Raw genomic sequence first — 23,039 nt, 5'->3', positions numbered from 1 at the left:
ATGAGCACAAATTTAATACGTGGTTGTTATTATCGCTCTTTCATCTTCAAATATTGTGTAATTAAGTGTCAAATTTAATTTCCTCAGTATACCTACACCTTAAATTTTCGTATTGATCTAAATGCACAAATGTTCCCCTAAATGTTAAATCCTGATACAGCAACAAATTACTTACACGAAAGTATGGTGTAAGTAGTTTTTTAGTAAACATTTTATTTTATTCATTTTAACAGTGCCTGAATCCGATTCCAAAGATTTCAATTTTAATTTCACTAAAATTGAATTTTTCGATACTTTTTTATTCTCATTGAGAGCGTTATTAACGAGCGACCCAGCTCGTTCATGATTTCTATCCGTCCGTCCGGTTGTGTACGTGATAACGCGAACGGTTTCGAATTTTGAATGGTCAAAGGACTAACTGATTAAAGTTTAGTCATTTGAACTTTCTGTCCGTTCCTCTGTGCTTGTCGATTATTTGATTAATCAAGTTAAACGGGCCAAAGCTAATGAATCAGTAAATCCAAGATATTTCTTAAACTCTGGAAAGTGGCTAATATTTGTCCAATATTGAAAAGTGAAAGAGCGAGTGAAGTGACCAACAAAAATACATCAGTTAGTATTTTAAAAATGTTGCTACGCTACAATCTCGCCTTCTGATACGGCTAATATCTTCAACCCAGCATGATTTTATGGAGCAAAGATCGACTGTGGCAAAAATGATGTGTGATACTCAATCATCACTGATAATAAGAGCCAAGTTGAGGTGATCGACGCGGATTTTGCTAAGTAGGCTTTCGATTCTATCGCTCATGCATGATATTGTGTCAGCCAAATTAGAGAACTTTAGATTTGAGGAATCTCTGCAACTTTATTTAAGTCAGGTATCAATATGTAACATATAACTTTTGTTTCTCCACCAATAACTACTACTTCAGGAGTACCTCAGGGGTCTAACCTCGGTCCACTCCTGTTTTTGCCGATTTACCTGAAATCAATGAAGTGACGATCCTGTCACGTTTTAATTGTAAATCTTTGGAACTCAGGAGATGTGAGTCATCTATGGTACCGCGTTCTCGGCGAACCTCGTAAACTCGTATATGGGGTGTATGATCTTCGTACGCATCGGGTACAGTACTTCGTTATATAATCACACGGTGCACATTTTAAATCCTTTGAAGACTTGTGTCTTAAGAGATGAGATTCCAGAATGTCTTGAAGATTTGTTGCAAAATTGCAATGTGTAACACTTTAAATTTTTGAAGTATTGCGTATTTTTAAGCGGCATTATAAATGTCCATCTATCTGAAGCAGAATAAGTGGATGGCACATTTTAATTTTAAATTCTACCTTTGGCCATGCTTTGTGTGTTTGGAAAATTGCATCTGATTTGCATTTACTACTTGCCCCTTTTTATTTCCATTGAATATGTTAAATAATTAGATAGGAACAGATAGTTTAATTTAATTAGCTAATTGAAGTCACTGGAGACCTAATTAATTAATCCAAATTTATGATTATTTTATTAAATTATAACTTTCTACAGTGAAAGCGATACTATCACACCATAAGTCCATAACCCTTAGGTACAAAACTTCTTTAAGTAACTGCACTCTTACGAAATAAATTAATAAACTTGATGATTAGATTAATTATGTAATTAGGAATTTACATAATGTTGATAAACTTGAATCGATTAGCATGTTCCCTTTTTCGTTATGGGTTTCTCGTTTGGGGTGCTATTTAATTAATTACCCTGAATACAGCGAGGCAGCTTAACTTGAAGACAGGATTTATATCTATTTTTAGGCCATTTTTAAGGATTAAAAAATGTGCTATCGTTTGCGTTTTGTCCGTCCGTTCGTACGTCCGTCTGTCCAATCACTCCTGCCGTGTTGAACTACTTTTAGGGGAATGGTCCTAGAGTCCCCGATATCAAACGAGGGGTTTCGGGGTGGGGTGGAACTGGTTTTATCCTTCTTCGTACTATAATAAAAGGTCTCAACGAAGGGAATTATTTTCTAATTCGAAGCTAATATCTTGAAAAAGAAGTATAAGAAGAGGGTACTCACAAAGTCAGGACGAGACACATGTCAAAACTTTCAGTTCAAATATCTGCAGAACGGAGTGTTCTCTCAAAGAGACGAGACACATCTACTGGCAATGTAAAAACTTAATTGTGAATATCTCGAAAATAATGTAGGAAGACAAGGGGAAAATGCAATATTTCGGAGAATTTCTCTAAGGGCTTGATTCTTCTTGCATTGTATATCGTATATATTCAATGTATGCCAAGCGGCCTGTAAATGTTTATGTATCTCCTCCTCATTAATGATCTAGAAAGAAGCGAAACATCGAGAAATATATCGATTTAAACAATGCCTTTGTATCTGTATTTACAAAAGGTGTCACAATTTATACTTGTTTTGATTATAAGAAATTGTGTCCATAAGTTAATCCGTTTGAAATCACACGGTTAATTAATTAACTTAAATTAATTATTGGAAAGCTTTCTCCTGGATATGGCACGGAGTTCTAAACTTAACACTTATATAAAAGTTAATATTAGCAGTTATGCAATTAAAGGCACTATAGCAGTTTTTTTGCTAACACCCTAAATTATATTGATTTTGTCATTATTGATTCTTATTACCCTTACTGGGCATTATACAGGGCGCGGCGAGTAGGTGGTGGAGATAGGCATGCTCCAGATCCGACACGTGCATATTCTTGTTAGTATCCATAGGCTATGGAGCAGTGGTCGGGAAGAGCTCTAAGAGTCCTAAGGTAAAAGGCGAGGTAAAAGGTTACTTTGTGGTGTGCTGCAGCGAAAAGTTTTGTGGTCGAACCGTTACGATCAATTCCCAACGTTATCTGTTGATGTTGAAGAACTTACTGTCTCTGAACATCAAAGAAATCGTTTAGTGTGCAGGAGGCTGTGGGTTCCTGCAGGATGGGGCAACTGCCCATACAGCAAACGAGGTGGCGAACTTGTTGATAAGCAAGTTTCGTGGCCAAGTCATCTCGCATTTTGAGGTCATCGCATAGCCTCAGACCTAAGTGTTTGTGGTTTTTTTTCTTGTGGGGGTTCCTTAAAGCAAGAGTTTACATGAACAAACCCCGCACACTGGACGAACTGAAAGGGGTCCATGGTTATAAAGGGGTAACTGGGCTATAACCCAGGGCGCCACTTTCGAGGGGGCGGCAAGATGTGCTAAATTATATTTGTTTCAATTATTCGCAATTCCGCCCCTGTGTGGTTCTTGGTGAATTTTGTTTCCGAATCAATACGAATAAACAACCGTAAGAAACTCAGTCACTAAGTACGCAATTTTACTATTATAAACATTAGTTACGGGGGCGCCGAACTAAATATAGCTCAGGGTGCTAAACACATAGCCCGAGGCCTGGCCACTAGCCAAGAAATCGCTAACCTGTCTACTGCAATGTTAGAGAAGGTGTTCGACAGCTTCAGTTCAAGATTGGAAGAATCCTTATTCAAAGAAGGACATAATTTACTTAAAGGGCGTTATCTTCAGATCTTGCTCGGACAAAATCAGTTGTTCTGAAGTTATTGTAATTAATTTACATTAACACCCTTCTGTAATAAGCAATAAAACAATATGTACCTATCACTCTTAATTCTTGTGTTGTTTTTATTTTAAAACCGTCTGATCTTTTTGCCGTACTCTACTTACTCTATTAGTAGAATACTTCGGATCTGCAAAAATGTTCTTAAATTATTAAAGTGGATAGATGTGGTTACTCGTGACCAACGAAAACGCATTTTCCCCACACAGAATCAGTAATAACTCGGGAGGGAAGTAATCCCAAAAATCTTTTGCCGTTCTGGTCTCGGGACTGTACTACAGCTTATGAGAAAGAAACCACAACGAAAAAGCTTAAATTGGAGGACTAGCAGTGGTACAGGCGGACAGACAGACGGACAAAGTGCAGACAATTTGGAAAATGCGCGAAAAAGTGTTCTTATAGAACGGAATTTTGTAGCTATAAATTAATTGAAACTTCCCTTATTATGTTCCTTTGGACACCAACAAGAAACATTCACGACGCTACCGCCCACTGAGTCTATCTAAAAGTGGCGTAGAACAAGATATTATTTGAGAAAAATTTAAACCTTTGTCCTATTCTAATAGGCCAGTAGGTCACTATTAGAACAAAGTAGGTGGAAGGCACATGCTTAATCTGTTTGCAGACAATTCATTTCAATACCAACGTACTTAAATTTGAAGTCCTTTGGTTTTTAATTGTAAGTGAATTCAGACTGAAGACTAATTAGTAATTTAATTGAAATTGAAACAGCTCAAATACGGCTACTGAGAGAGTCAAGTACTAGGTGATTCAGTCGAGTCGTCCTGCTCGATTGACTCGATGACTATAAAAAGGGGTATGTGTAATTCTATATGCTCTATTTTAATTTCTGTCTTGGAGGACCTGAAAGCTCAATACCATTTCTGCAATTAAAAGAAAGAGAACGAATTACAATACTTTTAGTTACAACTTACAAATCAAGAAATTATGCAGGGTGTAACATAAAGATCTTTATAGGTGAAAATAGTATATAGTATAATGATAATAGGGGTAGGTTTATTGAAGGATAACACTGTACATACTAATAAAGAGAATTCATTACTATAAAATAGAAAATAAAAAACTAACGTCAGAGTAAGCAACATTTTATCCGAATAACAAGTAGGTTTGAAAACCGCATCCTAAAAAACTCCAAAATTCTGTTCGTAGTAACCTATGGGCGTTCAAATTTGTAATTTTTTAAGAAGATTATGAAACAAACACCAAAAAACCGCAGAACACTTTATTTAAACGGACAACTCTAAATATTACAACTGCAATTGTTTATCGGACAATGCATTCTAAATTTTTCCCACCAAAAAGATACCGCTAACTTGGGATTCTTTTCGCACCCTCTAACCAACTCGTTCAAATTAAAGAATATACCCAAATTAAAATGTTTGGGAACTTATCTACGCAACCCCCGATCATTTCAGAGCCTTAGAGAATTTTGATTTAAAAAATTTATTTAACAATTTCATTGTGTCAATTTGAATTAGTAATTGATTTGAACTAGTCGTTACTAATTCTTCTAACCTAAACCTCAATCCTGAGTAAATCCCAAATAATTAATCAACCACCATCATTTAGCACAGTGTTAAATGTAATCTGACGTTAAATCGTATGATTTTGGCTATACACTATAATTATAAGTTTAGAATACGCATATTTAGGTTTGTGAAGTGTAAAGTACGTAAAACATTTTAATTTCTACTATTATTAATTACACAGTTAGGTGTACGTAGTATTTTACAAATTAAATCAATAATTACCATTTGAAAAATAAAAGTAAATCCGAAGCATGCCATAATTACTTTATCAGGGAGACCAAGGAACCACTTTCAGTACAGCAGTCAGTACGTGACATAGCTTCAACATTTCAAAATTTACAATTATTAAGCAATAAATTTTTGAAAATAGCGTTACTCTCATCTAGCAAAATTGCTACAGGAAACGATCAAACTTAAATCTAGTATTACTAATAAGATCATAAATTAACTGATTGAAAAAGATAATCCATAACGTTGAAATTACGCCATCATTAATTGTTTTCGCACACTACTTACATTCTGCACGCATACTAGTTTGCGATTTATGATAAATTAGCAACATTAGTTTTTGAAGAAGCACGACTTTCTGAATTTAATTAACTTTCGTAACACTTGTAAAAGATTACATCTAAATTTAGGAATTCCCGACAATAACAATTTAATTAAAGTGTGATTGCTAATTGAATAACATGAAATTGATCTGTGCGCTGTTAATTTTGCAACAGCTGTTTATAATGAGATGACATTAAATTAACGCAATGCGTAAAGTACGTGAAAAAATGCAACGATCGCCGAGGCATCGAATTTTCCGATGATGCAGTTTAATTTTACGAAAACAAAATAAAAGTGAAATTATGTGCGGGATCGATACTAGTTCAACGAACTCGCTCAGCAGAGAACGTTCAACCCCCGAGTTTCCGGGACTTGCGAAAATCCGGGAACTAGTTTTAAGGGTGGAAAATAGTTGCGCCTATCATATGTTTTTCATTTACAAACAAGGCACTATCGCTTTTAACCGGAACGTTTATGAAAATGGGGATGAAGAACGAGGGGGAAAGTATAAACAATTTCGCACGTCGACGCGCTTTTATAATTAGATCTAAAATGAAAATTGAGTATCCTCTTATAGCTCCCTTTTTTTTTGTTGAAATGCGTTCATTCAGTACTTTCACCCCCCTTTATGATGAAATTTACAATACTGGTCTGAGTAAATACTAATTTGCCGAAATGTCGGTGAGAACTTCTTATCAATTGTCTGTAAGGGGTTGGTGGGATGCAACCTAGAAATCGATCGGATTCCCGACTTTGCGTGACGGTTACCATGGAAAGTGTTGGCCCAGGTCATGTGGGGTCAAACCCGGACCTTCCGCATGCACATTCCTGTTAAACTACCCCTCTAGCTGCTCCGGTTTTGTTTGGGGGTTCACTTAACGCAACTCTATGTCGATGAACCCTTAACTTATATTTACACTTCCTTTCTTCTTGGAGATTTTGGGGAATGTTAGTACGCGAGGGAAATTCGCTTGCAACGTAAACGTAAATACCGACACGTATGCGTGTTCTTTTTTGTTTTCAAAAATGTGTGCCGATACGAATAAAATGAGTTTGATTTTATATGATGATTGGCATAAATCATGTCCTCCTTTCAAACTGACCAATGATAACGAAGAACTTGACTTTCGCATTAACTCGCCTATGTGTAAATACGCCTATTGGCCTTTTGCCCTAAAAACTATGCTTGACCTACAACGGGCCGCCAATTTCCTACATATGTAATAAATTTATAAATTAATAATACCAGAGAACGTAACGTCAATAAATTATCTTCAAAGCGAAACGGGAGCAAATCTAATTAAAAATCGGAGTCACTTGTTAACACTTTCATTGACGAATTTTTCTCTGGAGTGCGGAAAAACGCACCCCTTCTTTCTATGTCTGCAAATGAGAGGAATAATGAGGAAAAATGGTACGATAGCAAATTCGTGTGCATTAGACAAAGATCAACAGTTACAACTGGGATGTCAACATTGAGAACGTGGGTTCAATGGCCGACACAGTGCGACTATTCCCCTATTTCTCCCCACCAGTGCCAAACGAATTTCCACTTCCGTGTTTTGCTCCGGCGGTTCAAGAAAATCCGAGAGAGCTTCGCTCTCTGATGACGGTCAGATTCACTTTGACTGCGCGAAACTCTTCACGTATTTTTCATTTTCCAACTTTCATTCGTTTCGTTTACTCCGGCGGCGTACAATTTGCAAATGACTCGACCTATGTGCAAAGGGCGAGATTAAAATCTTGCCACCCTCCTGTTTTTAATTTTGCCCTCTTAGGTCTCATGCATTCCCCAGAGGAATGAATTTTATTTCAGTAACATCTCCGACATATCACACTTTTTAATTGCTTTCCCCCAATCGCTTCAATCTACGTACGCCAAAAATGAAATGTTGCAAAGTGTAAGAGTTCGCTCGTTGAAAGGGAAACTTCCAACCCCTAACGCTGCTAGACAGACAAAGCCAAGGGCTTTGATCGTTCTTTAACTATATGTGAAAGTTTGCTAAAAGAAAAGAGATCAATGAAATAGTTTTAATATCCATCAAAACGAGAATTTTATTAGCGCATTTTTGCAAAAATTTTTTTTGTAAAAAGTAGCTTTTAATCTCACTTTGGCTGGCTGGCTGGCTGGTCGGCTGACTGGCTGGCTGGATGGCAGTAAATGCGCGCCCGTAGAAAAAAGCTTGTAAAAAGACAAGGAGTGTATATGTAACTATCGGGGCCGTGTAATTAAGAACGTTAGGGATGGGGCTACAATATTTGGAGTCGACGACATCTGGACGCCATCCCCGAGCGTATTATACTAACCTGGAGATTTTTCAGTTTTTATCTATCTTCTTCTACAGTTTTTCTCCGATTGTTTTCAAATTGGTGTCGTCGGGAAGATCTTGTCAACGCGCACAACTCCTGCGTGGCGGAATTTTGTTTTTGTTTCCTAGGGGCGAAATAAACCACCTTTTGCGCGGCGCGCTTCGAGGGGTAGTCGACTTTGGGCGCCCAAAAGTTTCTTACAGCGCGAATCGCGGTCTCTCTTTCTCGTGTCACTAATAGAAGGTCGAGCTATGTGAAGTACCCAAAAGTTGAATACGATTTTATGCCGGGATTTTAGCGAAATCTACCAAAATGTGAATTACGAATGAACGGGACGTCGGAACTGTGTATCGACAAAGGGAATGTGGTAACCCCCGACGAGATCTTACTGATGGTGGAGTCGAAACTTCAAATCCGAATTGTTGCGGGTGATCAGAAGTGGGTGTCGACAAAGGGAATATGGTAACCCCCAAAGGATTTTACTGATGGTGGAGTCAAAACTTCAAACGCGAATTGCGAGTGCACGGTAAGTGAGAAAATGGTACCGACAAAGTGAACGTGGTAGCTTTCGGCAAGATCTTATTGATGGTGGAGTCAATATTGGCTAATAAAACACTGATCTGCCATACAAAAATGCGCTGAAGTCCCTTCGATCTCACACGAGGACTTTGATCATTTTTTTTTATTTGATTTATTAAAGTTTTACGAGAAAACAAGCATTTTTTCTATATAAACTGGGAGTTGAAAGAGTTCCGACTGATAAGTTACTGTTTCCACCTTTGTTCCGATCTTCTTGGTCCCCCTTTCCCAACTATACAAACCCAAATAACGCTTAACAAGAAAATCTTTCATTAATTCAGTCTGAAAAGCGCCCCTTGGACATTAATTCTATCCTCAGCGTTGTCGAATTTACGCCTTCATCACGGACAAAGTTTAAGTTTATACGTTCCAATACCTGCAGATAGTGAGAATGATGAGAAAAATGCGTAATTTTTTATGTATGTCTTCAAAAGTGCTTCCCAGAAATTATAATAGCGAGAGCGGTGCACACGCGTTTGGGCAAACACCTTCGAGTTTTCTATTTTTGTTCTACCCTGAAAATGTCGCGGTGGGAATTATTTTGAAGAAATTTTTTATCTGTGAGTCGAAATTGGTCAGAATTCCCAGAAATTTGCTGTCATGCAGGTCATAATGATTTTTTCCAATCGCAACTCAAAATTGTTATTAAATTATTCGAGAGTCTGTGTACAGGATGGTTTCATTTTGTGGCTCACCAATGGGGTCTCCGTAACAGTGTAGGTTACATCGGGCAAAGTTGTCTCTTTTTGTGACTAAAAAATCATTGTTGTACATAGTTGGGATGAAAATATAAATTTACATGACATATTAATGTCTTTTTAGCCCCATTTTCTGCACCCTCAAAATGATAAGACGTTAATTAAGTAATTCTTCAATGCTGCCACTTTGTATTACCAGCGCTGTATCATCTGCATACGTAGCTAATTCTCCAATGTTTTGGTGGGGTAGGTCTTGAGTGTATATGTATATTAAATGGGACCAAGGATACTTCCTTGTGGTACTCCTGCATATAGATTTTTGGTAGAGGAAATAGTATATACCATAGAGGAAATTGTCTATTCATACCTTATCAAAGTCTTTTGTAATGTCAATGAAAGACATGCCTGTATATTGTTTTAGCTCGTACAGTCGTACCCCCTTTCGATAATTTCCGAGACCCTTTGTAGTTGGTTAGTGGTGGCCGAGGTGGTGGCCAAGTGTTTCTTTCTGAATCCAAATTGTGATGGAGGGATATCGTTCGGGGCTAACGACATATTTAACCTGTGCATAATTACTTTCTCCAGTAACTTTGAAATGGTGGGGAGCAGACTGATCGGGCGATATTTGCCGTGATCCTTAGCGTTCTTTCCATGTTAGGGAAACATTAATATGGGCGCAGGTTTCCACTTCTCGGGGAAATATCTCAATCTTAACCAAGGGTTGAATATTGTAGTTGGCTAGTTGCAAATGAGGGCCCGTAAAAGAACGCTTGTAGAAAGACGAGGAAAGTACGTGTACCTAACGAGACCGTGTAATTAGCAATTTCAATTTCAAATGGGTGTCGTCGATCCTCTTGCGTGACGAAATTTTTGTTTTTTTTTCTTGTGCGAACGAAATTAACCACCTTTCGCGCGGTTCGAGGGGTAATAGACTTCGGGCGCCGAAAGGTTTCTTAAAGCTCGAATCGTGGTCTCTCTTTCTCGTGTCCCAAAAATGGAATACTATTTTGTGGAGAGTTTTTAGCGGGTGAGCGGGAAGTCGAAAGTGGGTATCCCACTGTTCTGTTGGAGCCAATATCTCTAACTGGTGGTTCGTGGCAATGCTGTTAAGAAGAACACCGCTTAGAGTTGTTTGTCCGGTATCCCCAGAAGGTATTTTTACTATTTACATAGATCGCCCATGATTAGTGTGGGCGTTTGATCATTTGTCAGGATTATAAAATCATTTTTTATACACCAATTAAAAACCGTCTCAAAGCCATCACATCGGGGATTGTTTAGTATGGAAAATGATCATTTCTGTCTAATGAATAAAGTCACGCTTCCCCAGGCATATTGGGACGTTCTGTCGTAGCGTATTACTATATGATGTCCAGTTATTTTAAGCAGTTCGCCCTCACTTAGGTGAGTTTCCGTGATGCTTGTTTAAAGATTGGGGTTAGAAATTTCGCCTATGTTACATAACCCAAGCGGGGGATCCGATGACGTATGTGGGAAGGTAGTAGGGGTTACTATTTGTCAATAGCTCTTACCAGCTGGGACATGAGAGTAATGTTAAGGCTGTCTGGATCTGGTTATTTGTGTTCGTTCATTCTGAAGAAACTGTGGGCATCCACGGTAACCTGATAGGTTTTTTCGCATATTGATTTAACTCATGGTCCTCATTGCATTGGTACCGAGATTTCGCTGCACAATACTTCTTATGACATTGTGGGAATATCTCGTGTCGTGTCTCGGAATATGTAGTGGTTTCTTCCTGGCTTTAACTGTAATTTTACAGTTTAACAGATATTCTAGTTTGAGGGTGTCTTTGGCTTGGGATATGGACGTGAGTATAATCGTACAAATTGGTACTGGTATTTTGTCAATGGTAAGTAGGACGTGTAACAACTCAATACTGGGTAGTTTCGAAATTAAGTTCTTCCTGGGTTGCTTCGTTGGTGAGAGACATTGGTACGATTCTGATAACTACTGATAACAGTTGGTCGTTTGGACTTGGGCACATGGGTCATTTCTCTACTTCTTTTCTAGTCAGAGTTAAGGTTTTAAGGGAAAAGCACGTTGTATGGAGTTGTTTTAATGACTTTCAAGGGAAACCCACTTTTCCTGTGATTGTTTTATGATGTATATTCTTCTGTTCAAGTTGGACATTGATTTAAAAATGGAAAACACGAAACACTAATGAGAATTTCAGGCTGTAACCTTAAGTATGCAAAGAAATACGGTTGTAGAACAATCTAAAAGAAACGTCTTTCCAAATAAACTAGTACTCCAAAATGTATGCGCGAACTACCCTCCCAAAAGTGCCAAAATTTGTCTTTCTTGTTTAATTCTGGACTGAAACCCCAATAACTTAAGAATAAAGGCCAAAAAATAAAGAAATAAAAAATAAAAACAACTTTTTTTTGTCTAGGTAGAATCAACAAATTGAAGAATGAAAGAATATTTTGTGTCGCGCCATCGCTTAGAGACACATTGTCCTGGAATAGGACCTTTGCAAAATGTTGAGCTATGGCAGCGGTGAAATAGTACGGTTTTAGGCGTGAATTGAATCCAGATATTGGTAAAATATATGGAAACTAGTCTTTCAAGCTCCAGAAACGATTTAATTGGTGTAAGGAAATGAGGCACGAGAAAATGAACACTTATTGTACTTATACTTGGTACTCGATAAGCTCATACACGTTTACTATATTGGTAGCACGAAAGATACCTTCCGGAGTAGCTAAAGGAATATAATAGTTTTTAAATTCGACGATACAATCTCATTAATAAAAATTAAAATTTGTAGTACCACTCGGAAAGGACATCCGCTTAACTTTTGAATGCGAATTGCCCGATTCGAGTGGCCCTTTTAGCCTACACGTAGATAAATTTGGCAGCTCATAAAACGTGCACACTTCACGTTTAACATAATGAATAGAATACATGAATGAAATAATGATCGAAGATAATTTGTTTTGTGAATACGTTGCATCACTTTGCCGCATCTATAATGCAACAGTAATTTGGTAAACTGAGGTCATCGGATTGTAAACGTGTCATGTAAGGAAAAGTTCCGTAGGTTGCATTGCAAGTGCACCTTGGAGAAGTTTTTTCCAGACTGTGCTTCAGCTTCACATGAAAAGCATTAAATCTTAGACTATATAAACGTATGTCATGTAAAAGACTCTGTGCCTATCTAGACAATTCCACTACAAACTACAATCATAGACTTAAATCTTCCACAAAACTTCTCTGCAACCACCGTCTGCTCTCGAATGAACTCTTTGAAAAATAGAGACGATGGTACAATAACGAATGGCCTTCTTTTCAACCAGAATTTGATTTCAGATTGTTTATTCCTGCAGGAAGCAGCCTCGGATATGTCCCCTCCAACTTAATGATGTGCAAGTCAATCAGAAAAAGCACTGTGGAGTTTAGGGGTGTTTTGTTCAACAGTCAACACCATTCAACATATCACAGTGTAGCGGGCCTACTGTATATCGAGGACGCGAGATGGCGACTGCAGACATGGCCCCATTTGCACTTCAGCACGTTGCCGACAAGACGGCAACAGCGTCACACTTTTTTGTACAAATAAAAACTGCAGCTAGTGTCCATATTTGGAAGAGTGTGTATTGAAAAATATCATTAAATAGAACTAAATATAACATTACATTAAAAACAGCTAAATCCTGCCAACTATCTTCGCACAAGTGAAATTATTGAACGTAGTTTTATTAATTTTGAAAAGTTAGCTACGGTCGTGGTAGAAAAGTCATGCAATTTAAACGACTAGTAAAAGTTTTAAGTTGAAAAAGAGTTTTAAATTTCGTACGTTCGAAACACGCCATTTCAGAACTTTAGGGGCTATCTTTTTGGAAAACCGCCGATCATTTAACGTGGAATACCGCGATTTATTGGGCACATATCAATAAAATGGACGAAATATCAGGAAAACTAAGCCGTCAACATACAGCATAAGGTAAAAAGTGGAGTAAACGCAATGAGAAGCAAAGTAAAAGATACAAAGACGTTTTTCGCTACCTGTTGCGTCAATGGTTCCTCCAAATTTCTATAAAAAAAATGGGTGCGCTTACAGGTTCGAAGCAGCAGTCAATGGAATTTATAGTTAGCGTACCTGCTCACTGAAATGAACAGTTAAGATTGTAAACTGTTAGTATTATTTCAACGGTAAGTTTTTTGCATAGAAATACCCCAATGGTCAGACGTACGCAAACTCTCTAGGGATTAAGAATGGAATAAGACAGCAGCATATATCTTTCGCTTACGCACGTCAACCCTTCCAATGGAAATGAGCTTTTCCGACAAAGAAACGGTACAGGTAATCTAGAAAATTCCGTATGATGTAACAAAACTTCTAGAATGTTAAACTTCAAACGCGTAACTTTTCTTTTGCGTATAAGTAGGACAGTAGGACACTTTAGTTCAATGTCCTCGTGTATTCCTTAGAAGATTTTGTTACTAATACATCGTAAATTACTCTAAGAATAATGATAAATACTTTTATTTGTGATTCATTAATTGACTTAGAGATAAGTCGGTGAAATTGCCCGCGGTCCTCCTTTATTTGTCTCTAACGGTACCCTAAAAGCTTTCGGTGTATACGAACCCTTATTCTATAAGTAGTCGATGATAAATTATATCACCTGCCGCTGCCCACATCCTTAATACCACCATGTCGACCTTTATCCACAAATTACGTCTAACGGTGATATAATACACTAATCAAGTAACTGTACATGAAATTTTCTACCTGATCCGTAAATTCCAAGGTTTTGGTAGTCAAATGGGGCAGCTGTCACGACGAAAGTATTGTTGTAGTGGTTTGTAAGTAGGTTTCGGGGAATTATTTGCAAAGGATACCGATTCTGTGGAGTATAGTGGAAGATTTTTGAATATTGTCAAAATGCGAATGCTTGGGTGGGCCCTTGCGGTTCACCCTTTTGACAGGTAGTTTATGTTTGTTAATTGATGGGTACATACAGTGGCGAACGCGTAAACAAACGGTTTTCTACCAGGTATACGACAAGAAAATGAGATCTATATTGATATCGCCATAATATGAAGTATAGCAGAAATGTTTAGTGATCGCTGATAAACTTAATGTAGCCATTCCGTGCAATTTCCTATGATATTTTACCTTCCAACGAATTTTGCTATGTAGATTGTCGTAATGGTATTTGCAGTTGCTTGATCTTCTTGAAAATCGGCTATAATTCGTAGTATGCGTGATGCATGATATTTGCTGGACAAATTGCTTAATTATTTGTATTTGTAGCTGTATTTCTCATCAGTTACCATAACACAATTTTAATCCCATCCAGAGTTTCACATCGGAAACAAATCTTTATGATGAAATTCGTTTCCAAAATATTCCACATTGTATATTGTCATATTCATAGTTCAATACAAATAACAAATATGTGCATCTAAACAAAAATTAATTATGTGCATCAAACCTGGCATTATCAGGCCGGCATATTCGAAAATAGAAGACGCGTTTATTATCCCTTCGGAAAACTCCACAATCCGCAGCATTTTTGTACAAATTTGCTTTTCAAAAAGAATAGAGAGGACAATTTTAAACCTACAAATGATTTAATGTCCAACTTCGTTCAATCGGGATGCGCATTTTTGTAAAAAAAAATATTAAAAAAGCCTTTCATGCAAAGAATCGAACCGGTCGCAAGTCGATATTCCTTGTCACTGGACCATTATGGCACATTAAACTGAATTCGCATTCCCAAATAGTTGTGGGGAAGGGTCAATTTTCGCATGCACGCGGACCCATCTGCCCTCGCGTCTGCGCAGGAAGGTTTTAATCTTCCCGCCAAATTTCAAAAAGTTCTGCTTGTCGCGAAAAGTAAGTACCTTGCGTGTGGTCACCAACTCCCCCGCCCCCACCGCGTTCGCTCGTTTTGTGACACCGAGAAGAAAAGATTCTGTTTCTCGAAGCCTATTGAAAGAATTGCATTTTTGATTGCCTAAAAGGTCCTAAAAGTACCTCACTAAAATAAGAATCGTCGTCAGTGGCCCGCCGAAAATGTCTGAATCGTCCGATTGACCCGCTATTTAATCCGTTAAGCGGCTCTGGTCTAGTTTGTAACCAACATAGAATTCGAGATAGAAGGTTCCTGGTTCGAATCCGAGCTCGGGAATGCGAGTTTTTTAAGTTATATTGAGTGATAGAGATTGTCCGAAACCCCAAACACTTAAAAATAAAAGCAAAATAGAAATAAAGAATACTCTCTCCTCGATTGACTTGCAGTACGGGAATCGAAATTCGCTCTAGCATTGTCTAACATTTTGAATACGTTAATAAATGGCTCTATTGAACGTTCGATATTAGTTTTGGCAGACAGATGTGCTTTCAGCTTCCAGGTTTTCATGGTTTTAATAAAAACTACAAATAAAACGAGGAAGTACAAATTGAATAATAAAATATAATACAAGGACAAAGAACAAACAAAGATTTTACAAAACATGTCTTACAGTAGATACCAAGACCCCACAAAAGAGTTGAATGACCAATAAAAAGGTTGATAACGGATACACTCATGCTGGTAAAGCTAGTCTCATATAGAAGGAGACAGAATGAAATGGAAAAGACGAGACGAATCCCAGACCAAGATTCCATGCAAAGCGACAACTGAAAGTAGAACAAAGTTTCTTTCTAAGAACATTTTGGATTTGTATTGAGTTTGTACATAATTTGCTGGACCTAGCATGCTGCGAAGCACTGGAACCCCTTTGGTCGTTGATCTTGTAAAAAGTATAACACCAATAAACCACAATAATATAATAAAAAAGCGTTTCAACAGCAACGCTGTCATCATCAGCGAACAACTAAACCTATTCGCTGATGATGACAACTTTGCTGACGAAACGCTTTCGATATTTCAATATATTATTGTGGCTTATTGCTTCCTTTTTATAACTAACATGCTGTACAAAATCAAAATAGCTGAATAGGGTGCAGAATGACTAAATTTACCTACCCCAAACAAACACAGACAACCTTTGTACTTTGAACGAAGTTCGTAAATCTTCTGGCTTTGTATAAACTAAAGAATTCCAAAAGTGTACAGGGAAGAAGGAAAATACTCATTATATTAACACAAAAATGAATCAGTGTCTTGTTTTTTGAAAAATATCTACATGCGTTTTGGGAGTCCCAAGAATGGCTAATGAATTATGACATTACGATAAAGTTTGACTCAATCTTTCTACAGGAAGAACGCTCCGTCGGGGGTACTAAAAGCTCACGCTCGAGGTTTTCAAATTGATCAACACAAGAGAGGCGGTACTCGGGCAAATTTAATTCAGCAAATCTGAATACGTTTTAATAAAACAAGAAAAATTAATTTATTTAGTCATTTATTGTAGGTAGTTAATGAAAGGAAGTGCCAATTAGCTGCTCCCTTTAAATAATTAACTTAGGTGCTAATATTTATGTTACATAAAAAATGTTAGAATATTATTAGCAATCTAACAAGGGAAAAAGGGTCAAGTGCGGTCAATTTTTAAACGTTTTTTTCATTTTTTTTAGTAAATACAGGAATTACTTTTTCAATAAAATTATATTTTTGGGAAACGGGTTCCTGGTTTAGCGACCCTGCGCTTTACGTGTATGTGACGCAAGGACGATATACAGTATGACAGTGAAGTTCGATGAACCTCCGCATACGTATCATCACCATTGACTTTTTATTTTACTGTTTGTTTCTGTAATGTCTTCGTCTTCACTACCCCATCACAGGGTTCGAATTACTTATGGTAATATCTTAAGTGTAACTCAAGGCTCCGACAGGGGACCGTTACTTTCAATGTAAGGGGTCGATTTAAATGACCGGCAAAACACGCATCAAGCGTCGCGACGCCTAGAGTTAATGCTACCCACCACCGACCAGCAATCTGACTAACCTGCGAAGAGCAATAATCCAAGTGTATCCTTAATCCACCTGCACTAATATTAATAAAGGAACAACACAATAATCCTCAGGTTCACAAGAACTAAATTTGTAACACTAAAGGTCTTTAAATCCTTAAAACGTCTAATAATATTAATCACTTTAAGTGTTCGCAGTCACCTTATAGTTAGGGATCGAACCACCTGCTAAGACCGCGTGGTAAAGTCACTAGGAAACGTATCGCTACACTCTTCCGTCTTCGCAAGCGTGTTCAAACTAACCATCCATCGCACCAAGTTAAACTTGACCCTGATGGTTTTCCTCTAAGTGAGCGCCATACGGTGATAGTTGGAAGTACGCTTAACGGGAAATCGGGTCGTTCACCTCCGAATTCTGACTTACCTCGAAGATGTGATGCTGGTTATTACTCTTACTCGTCGTTGCACCAACAGCATCCTCGACGCTACTAATTTTTTTTTTGTTTACCCAATGATACAACGCAAGACTTCTGATAAATCGTCGAAAGGCTTTCTCTTCCGGAAACGCGTCTTGACTCATCGGGTATCTTGTCTAACCTACCATTAAAGTCTCCAGCACGTTTCGCATAATTTACGAGTCTATTTTAAATGTAAAGACTAGGTCAATGCGTTAAGGGCGTACGGAACCAGAGGGTGGTTAACCATAAACCGCAGAAAGTGTGCTGCTAATGATAGAATTGATTTACGACGCTAAATCCTAGAAAGCTGCACCCGAAAATTAGGGACTTTCTTTCAGTTTAGCTTCTTCCAAGATGCCGTTATTCCTTTGTTCGGTACCATTGAGGCTGCATTTCGAGATGCACATTGCATTTAAATTCCTCTAAACGATTTGAAAGTTGTGCAAGTCATTGCATTTTTATATTTACTTGTGGTTAAGTTGAGATTCTCCTGATGCTGTCATAAGTCATTGAACCTCCATTTTATTGATGATTATATGTTTATAATTATGTAAAAATTTTAAAGGACACAGTAGCCGCCGCATTCTTTACGGTTGCCAGATTTTTTGTGATACTGAAACCATCTTACTGTGCATCAAAAATGAAATTTTTATGTAGAAAATTTCTAAGACTTGCCTTTCTCTTCATAGGGGTTATACGTTACCGAAATTTTAGGAAAGTATTTTTTTCGATTAAGATGGTAACTATTAACGTAGGATTAGAATACGGATCGGGATATGCCTCTAAATGTTGTTTTGGGTTACGTAGACATAGATTAATAAAGATATTTTAGTTTAGAGGTAAGAGTTTTTTTGTCAAACAGTTTCCCACAAAATGCAAATGCCTTATACAAAGAAACTAATATTTTTGCTGTTGAAATGTTGCCATACTAAACTAGATACAAGAATAGGTTAAAAGGAAAATCATTTCCAGATTTCCACAGAATCGAAATCGCTATGCAAAGTGACAACCCAAAACTATACGCAAGCGGCAAGAACAGAAGAACCTGGAAATATTGCTATACATATTACCAATGATATTAATATTAAAGTAGGTATATAAACATTGAATTGTTTGCTGCTTGCTGAAAACCAACTACATACATTGGGATTACATGATATTAGAGCTTTTAAGAACATTAGGAATTAAGTGTTTGCGCTTTTGTTAGTTCTGGACTAAAAGCGCTACCGAAAAAGATACGATGTGATTAAATTTCGAGTATCAATCCGATTAACCGAACTACCACAGAGGCCAATCGCACCCTAAAACTGTATTTTTGGTTTGGTTTTTCCAACAGTGTCAGTAGTATCCCGTAGGTACTTCGGATTTCCAAAAACGGATTACAAGAATGAAACAGTTGGATACGTACCGATTTTGTTACGGGCTTCGCTGTACCAAACGTGACAAAATTTCACGGAAAGAACACATCCTGTTTTTTCAAATACGGAAATGTGGAGACGCCATAGACGAACTCACCCCTTAAGCCACATGTTCACATATGAAGTGATGCACTGCGGTTTCGAACTCAAAATGGGCCCAAATAACAAAGACAGATCGATCTTTAGGTCATATCCATGTATCCCAACCCAACATTTTCGAGCTGGAAGTGACAAACTTTCCTGGACAGAAATGGGGCGATTCTATTAACTAACTGGCGCCTTTGGGGGTCCATTACAGGTCAGGCTTCCAGGTTTTCTGACTCAAAAATTCCAGCTATAAATTACAAAAGTAGAAGCATCGGTCCTCAAATATAAAACCGACCTTATTGGAGATAAAGAAAAGTTCGAAATCTTGTAGGAGTTCAATTATGGGGATGACTTCCCAAGGAAAAACAAAACAAAGAAATCTCATATTGGTACAAGGGGTAACGTACATACAGACAAAATACTCACGTGTTACGCTAAGTGTTGTAACTGTTTTTTTTATAAAGAATACGATGTTCTCATTACGAAACATTGATCAATTGATACAATTGTTTTCCTGGGGGAAAATGAGGGTTTCTTAATCAAAAGCGACAAAATTATGCGCTGGTACAAGAGGAAGACATTAGGGGTGTCACATATTGCACTATTTACTATTTCCGATATGGAAAATTTGACCGTCTTTGGAATTTTTTGGAGAAACTAAATCGCATCGGCAGTTTTGAATTGAGGTGGGACCTCTTGCACTGTCACATAATTATTTATGGTGTACTTTCTTTTTTTCGATAAAGTACCTAAAAAAATTGACAGCTGAAGATGTCTTAGTCTGTGCCAGAATTCAAAACTTAGCTGCCGATACGATTTAGTTTCTTTTACAAAAATTCAAGAAACTGTCAAATTTTGAGCAAAAAAGGTTATATCAACCTGTGTTGAAAGGAAGTGTGAAGGGAATCCCAGGCGAGGAAGAAGAAGGATGAGAATGATCAGCGAGTTGAAGGGAAGAGAAGGATATGCGGTGATGAGGTGAAGATCTCCTGACGTCAAAGGCCTGCCCAATGATTACTACTAGATTGGCAGTGGTAGTTATCAAGAAATCGAATAAGTACTTGAGGACTTAATCTTTTTGCTAAATATTCACTTTAGTTACATAAAACATTATGTCTAGACTGTATATTATTCCAATTACCAAGGGGTGCCAATAAGATAAACGGCCTACGTATATAAACCACTGTACGTTGGCCATTTTCATCCTTTGAAATATTTGTAACTAAAGTCAATTGCATGGACCCTTTGGACTAAGAGTAATCATCAGCTACTGAACACTGTAAAATGTTTCAAAATACAAATAACCAGCGTGCCTGATTTGCTTTGGAGAAGAATCAAAATTCAAGAATGCCGTTAAGGTAGCAAGCTATTAAGACATATTTCACTATCTGAACCGAGGTGGAAATTAATGAGGAAATTTTATTGGAATGCCAAAATTCTTTAAATGGCAAAACGAAATTTTAATCACACTTGAAGAAGGTATGTACGCGATGTGCGGTTACTTGATTAGTCAGATGAGACGGCGAACTCGATGGCCGATTGTTTATCCTTTCATTCTCGCTGGAAGGTCGCGAAAGACCGAAGACCTCAGAATTATAATAAATTGCGAATGGTATTCGGGAAGTTGCCGTATATTAAATGGACGGCACTGACCCTCAAAAAGTTGCCAGTGTCAAGAGCTAATACCAACAAATTGTGTCTATGTGAAACTGCGGTCGTCGAACTTTTACGCGTAATGTGTTACGCTTTGTTTTTCGCGAAAGGCTAAGAGGTATGTTACTCGCGGACGTTGACGGCGCTGCAAAAGAGAGAGGATGCCGAAAGGTAGGTGAAGTTCGCATCCGACTTGAAATACTGTTGCGAATTGAGGGCGAAAGGTAAACCGTAAGGTAAAGGTGTTGATAAAAACCAGAACGAAACAGAACGGATTCAATAAGACACCGTTTTCTTTATTTGTATTGAAAGCTGATGAGGGAAAAGCGTAACTGACCTTTTCACGCTATTCGCGATCTTGCGACGAATTACTATCCGTTGGTAATGAATTATTGTTAAACAGGGAAATTTCCGTTGTCCTGCACCCTTCAAATTAAAATGTCTTGTACATTTGAGTATTTCAATAATGCTTCACCAAGTTTAGGCCCAAGGGTTTGGCATACGCAGGGGCATACGTTATCTAAATTACAAAATCGATTGCCTCTGTTTCATTTTTGTTTCTCAAGAACAAATATCCTGTTTGGAAACCCAACAGTCCGCATTGGATGCGTTCTAAATTTTTAGTTAACGCAGTGCACTATTGGAGGAACAGTGTTTATAGAAGTAATCATGGCAACGACCTTCCTCTTCCATTTATGTAGCAAGAAGTACTGATCTGAGCGCAACCAAAATCAATACGACTCGTGTCCTAAGCGCAACATTGACATTCACCCAAAATCTCACCCCTAATCAATTCATACGTTGATGAGATAACGTAACACAGAATCACACATAAGTACGGACGTCATGGCGGAAATCACTTTTCTCTACGTTTCAGGGATCATTAAACAGGAATCCGACATTATCTCAAACTTTTGGACGATTACCAAACTTCTTATACTTCTAGAGGAACACGGAAGTAAAAGTATAGATTGTTAACTAAAGGTCAATCCAATTCCGTTGTAAATCTAAAGCTTTTATTGAAATCCAAAACTTCAAAACTATACCTACCAACAGGTTTCTCCTAAAAAAGACTAAAGCGTTATTTTTATTTTTTTTATTTTTATTTATTATCCCTCTTGTTCTAGGTCCTCAACAGGCTTACGTCCACGGCCCAATTACAGAGTGACCCGCATAATGCTTTTTAGAGGTTGAATTTCAAGGTTTCAAAGACTTGTGAGTTCATAACCTCACGAGAAGTGCAGGGTTTAGTTGTTCCAATTTTGTGTATAAATTCCGTGAGGAGCTATGCGACTGTAAAGTTTGAGCTCCAGATCAATAAATTCCGTTATTCATTCTAATTTAATTTTCTGTAACATGAGTTCTTATTGAATGCCCCTTGTATGAATGTGATGAAGATATTGGGCTTACACAGACACCTTAACCAATTTTGCAATTTTTAACATGATAAATGCAGTCTCAGTCGAGCGACTGCACGGTGATTGGATTGAAGAATCATTGGGTATCTAAAGGTTTCTGTATCTACGATTTTTTCTTTTTGGGCCACGATGTAGTTTCTCCGTTTTCTTTGTCAAACTCAAATTCAATTTTTTTAATTTTTTTTAAAGACATTAGTATTTTTAAAATCCAAAATCAGTATCTGGCAAAACTGGGTAAGGTGATTATGCAAGCCTTTGGCTTTATTTATTTAAAATTTACGAGATTACTGGGAGAAGCCTTATAAATTACCTATAGTTAGATTGGTTATCTTTGACCATTTCAAAGTACCTCCAGTACAAGCTCAAAAAGCTCAAGCAGAAAATTAAATCAGAAATTAATAAAAGTAACAGAAGAATACTGGAGGTGGAGGAATAATCAGACATAAGCACAAGTAGCCAAGAGGAGGAGGAAGAGGGGACAGAAAGTAGCGCGGGAACAGGACAACAATAAAAAGGGGAGGAACGCGGGGGAAAACAGGGAAGGGAACGATACCAAAGGATAAGAGCATCGGAAAATAATGAACGCCCGGAGACGAAGCTATCATCAGAAAGCAGAGTTCCCTCTAAGGCAGATATTCCAGTGGCGAAGCTGTGGCCGTAACCTCCCCATCCACAAAGTTGTTTGTTTGGCACATGTCGCGGCCCAGCGCGATGCCAACAAAGTAGTGGTGTGGTGAACCGCCCCTGATAGGTGCCTACCAGGGACGCATCCCCACGACAGTTGACTAAATCCTGAGATGAGGCGGCGACGCCAGGTATATGTCAAAGTATCAA

The 23,039-nt window shown here is 37.8% G+C and overlaps 1 protein-coding gene across 2 annotated transcripts in view; it reads right to left on the bottom strand.

Annotated features, from left to right (window-relative positions):
* Positions 1–17,418, bottom strand: part of LOC116165064 (PR domain zinc finger protein 1) — a 38,848-nt gene extending 21,430 nt beyond the window's left edge. The window contains exon 1 of one of the 2 annotated variants that reach the window (XM_031479343.1): positions 17,207–17,418. The gene's annotated coding sequence lies outside the window, so the exon portion shown is untranslated. The remainder of the gene's footprint in view (positions 1–17,206) is intronic. The other variant, XM_031479340.1, reaches the window with a different exon arrangement.
* Between the last annotated feature and the right edge of the window lie 5,621 nt (positions 17,419–23,039).

The sequence above is a fragment of the Photinus pyralis genome, unplaced genomic scaffold (genome assembly GCF_008802855.1).
Source record: "Photinus pyralis isolate 1611_PpyrPB1 unplaced genomic scaffold, Ppyr1.3 Ppyr1.4_LG2, whole genome shotgun sequence".
Classification (NCBI taxonomy): domain Eukaryota; kingdom Metazoa; phylum Arthropoda; class Insecta; order Coleoptera; family Lampyridae; genus Photinus; species Photinus pyralis.
The sequence above is the reverse complement of the archived record's forward strand: the minus strand, read 5'-3'. Positions and strand labels throughout refer to the sequence as shown.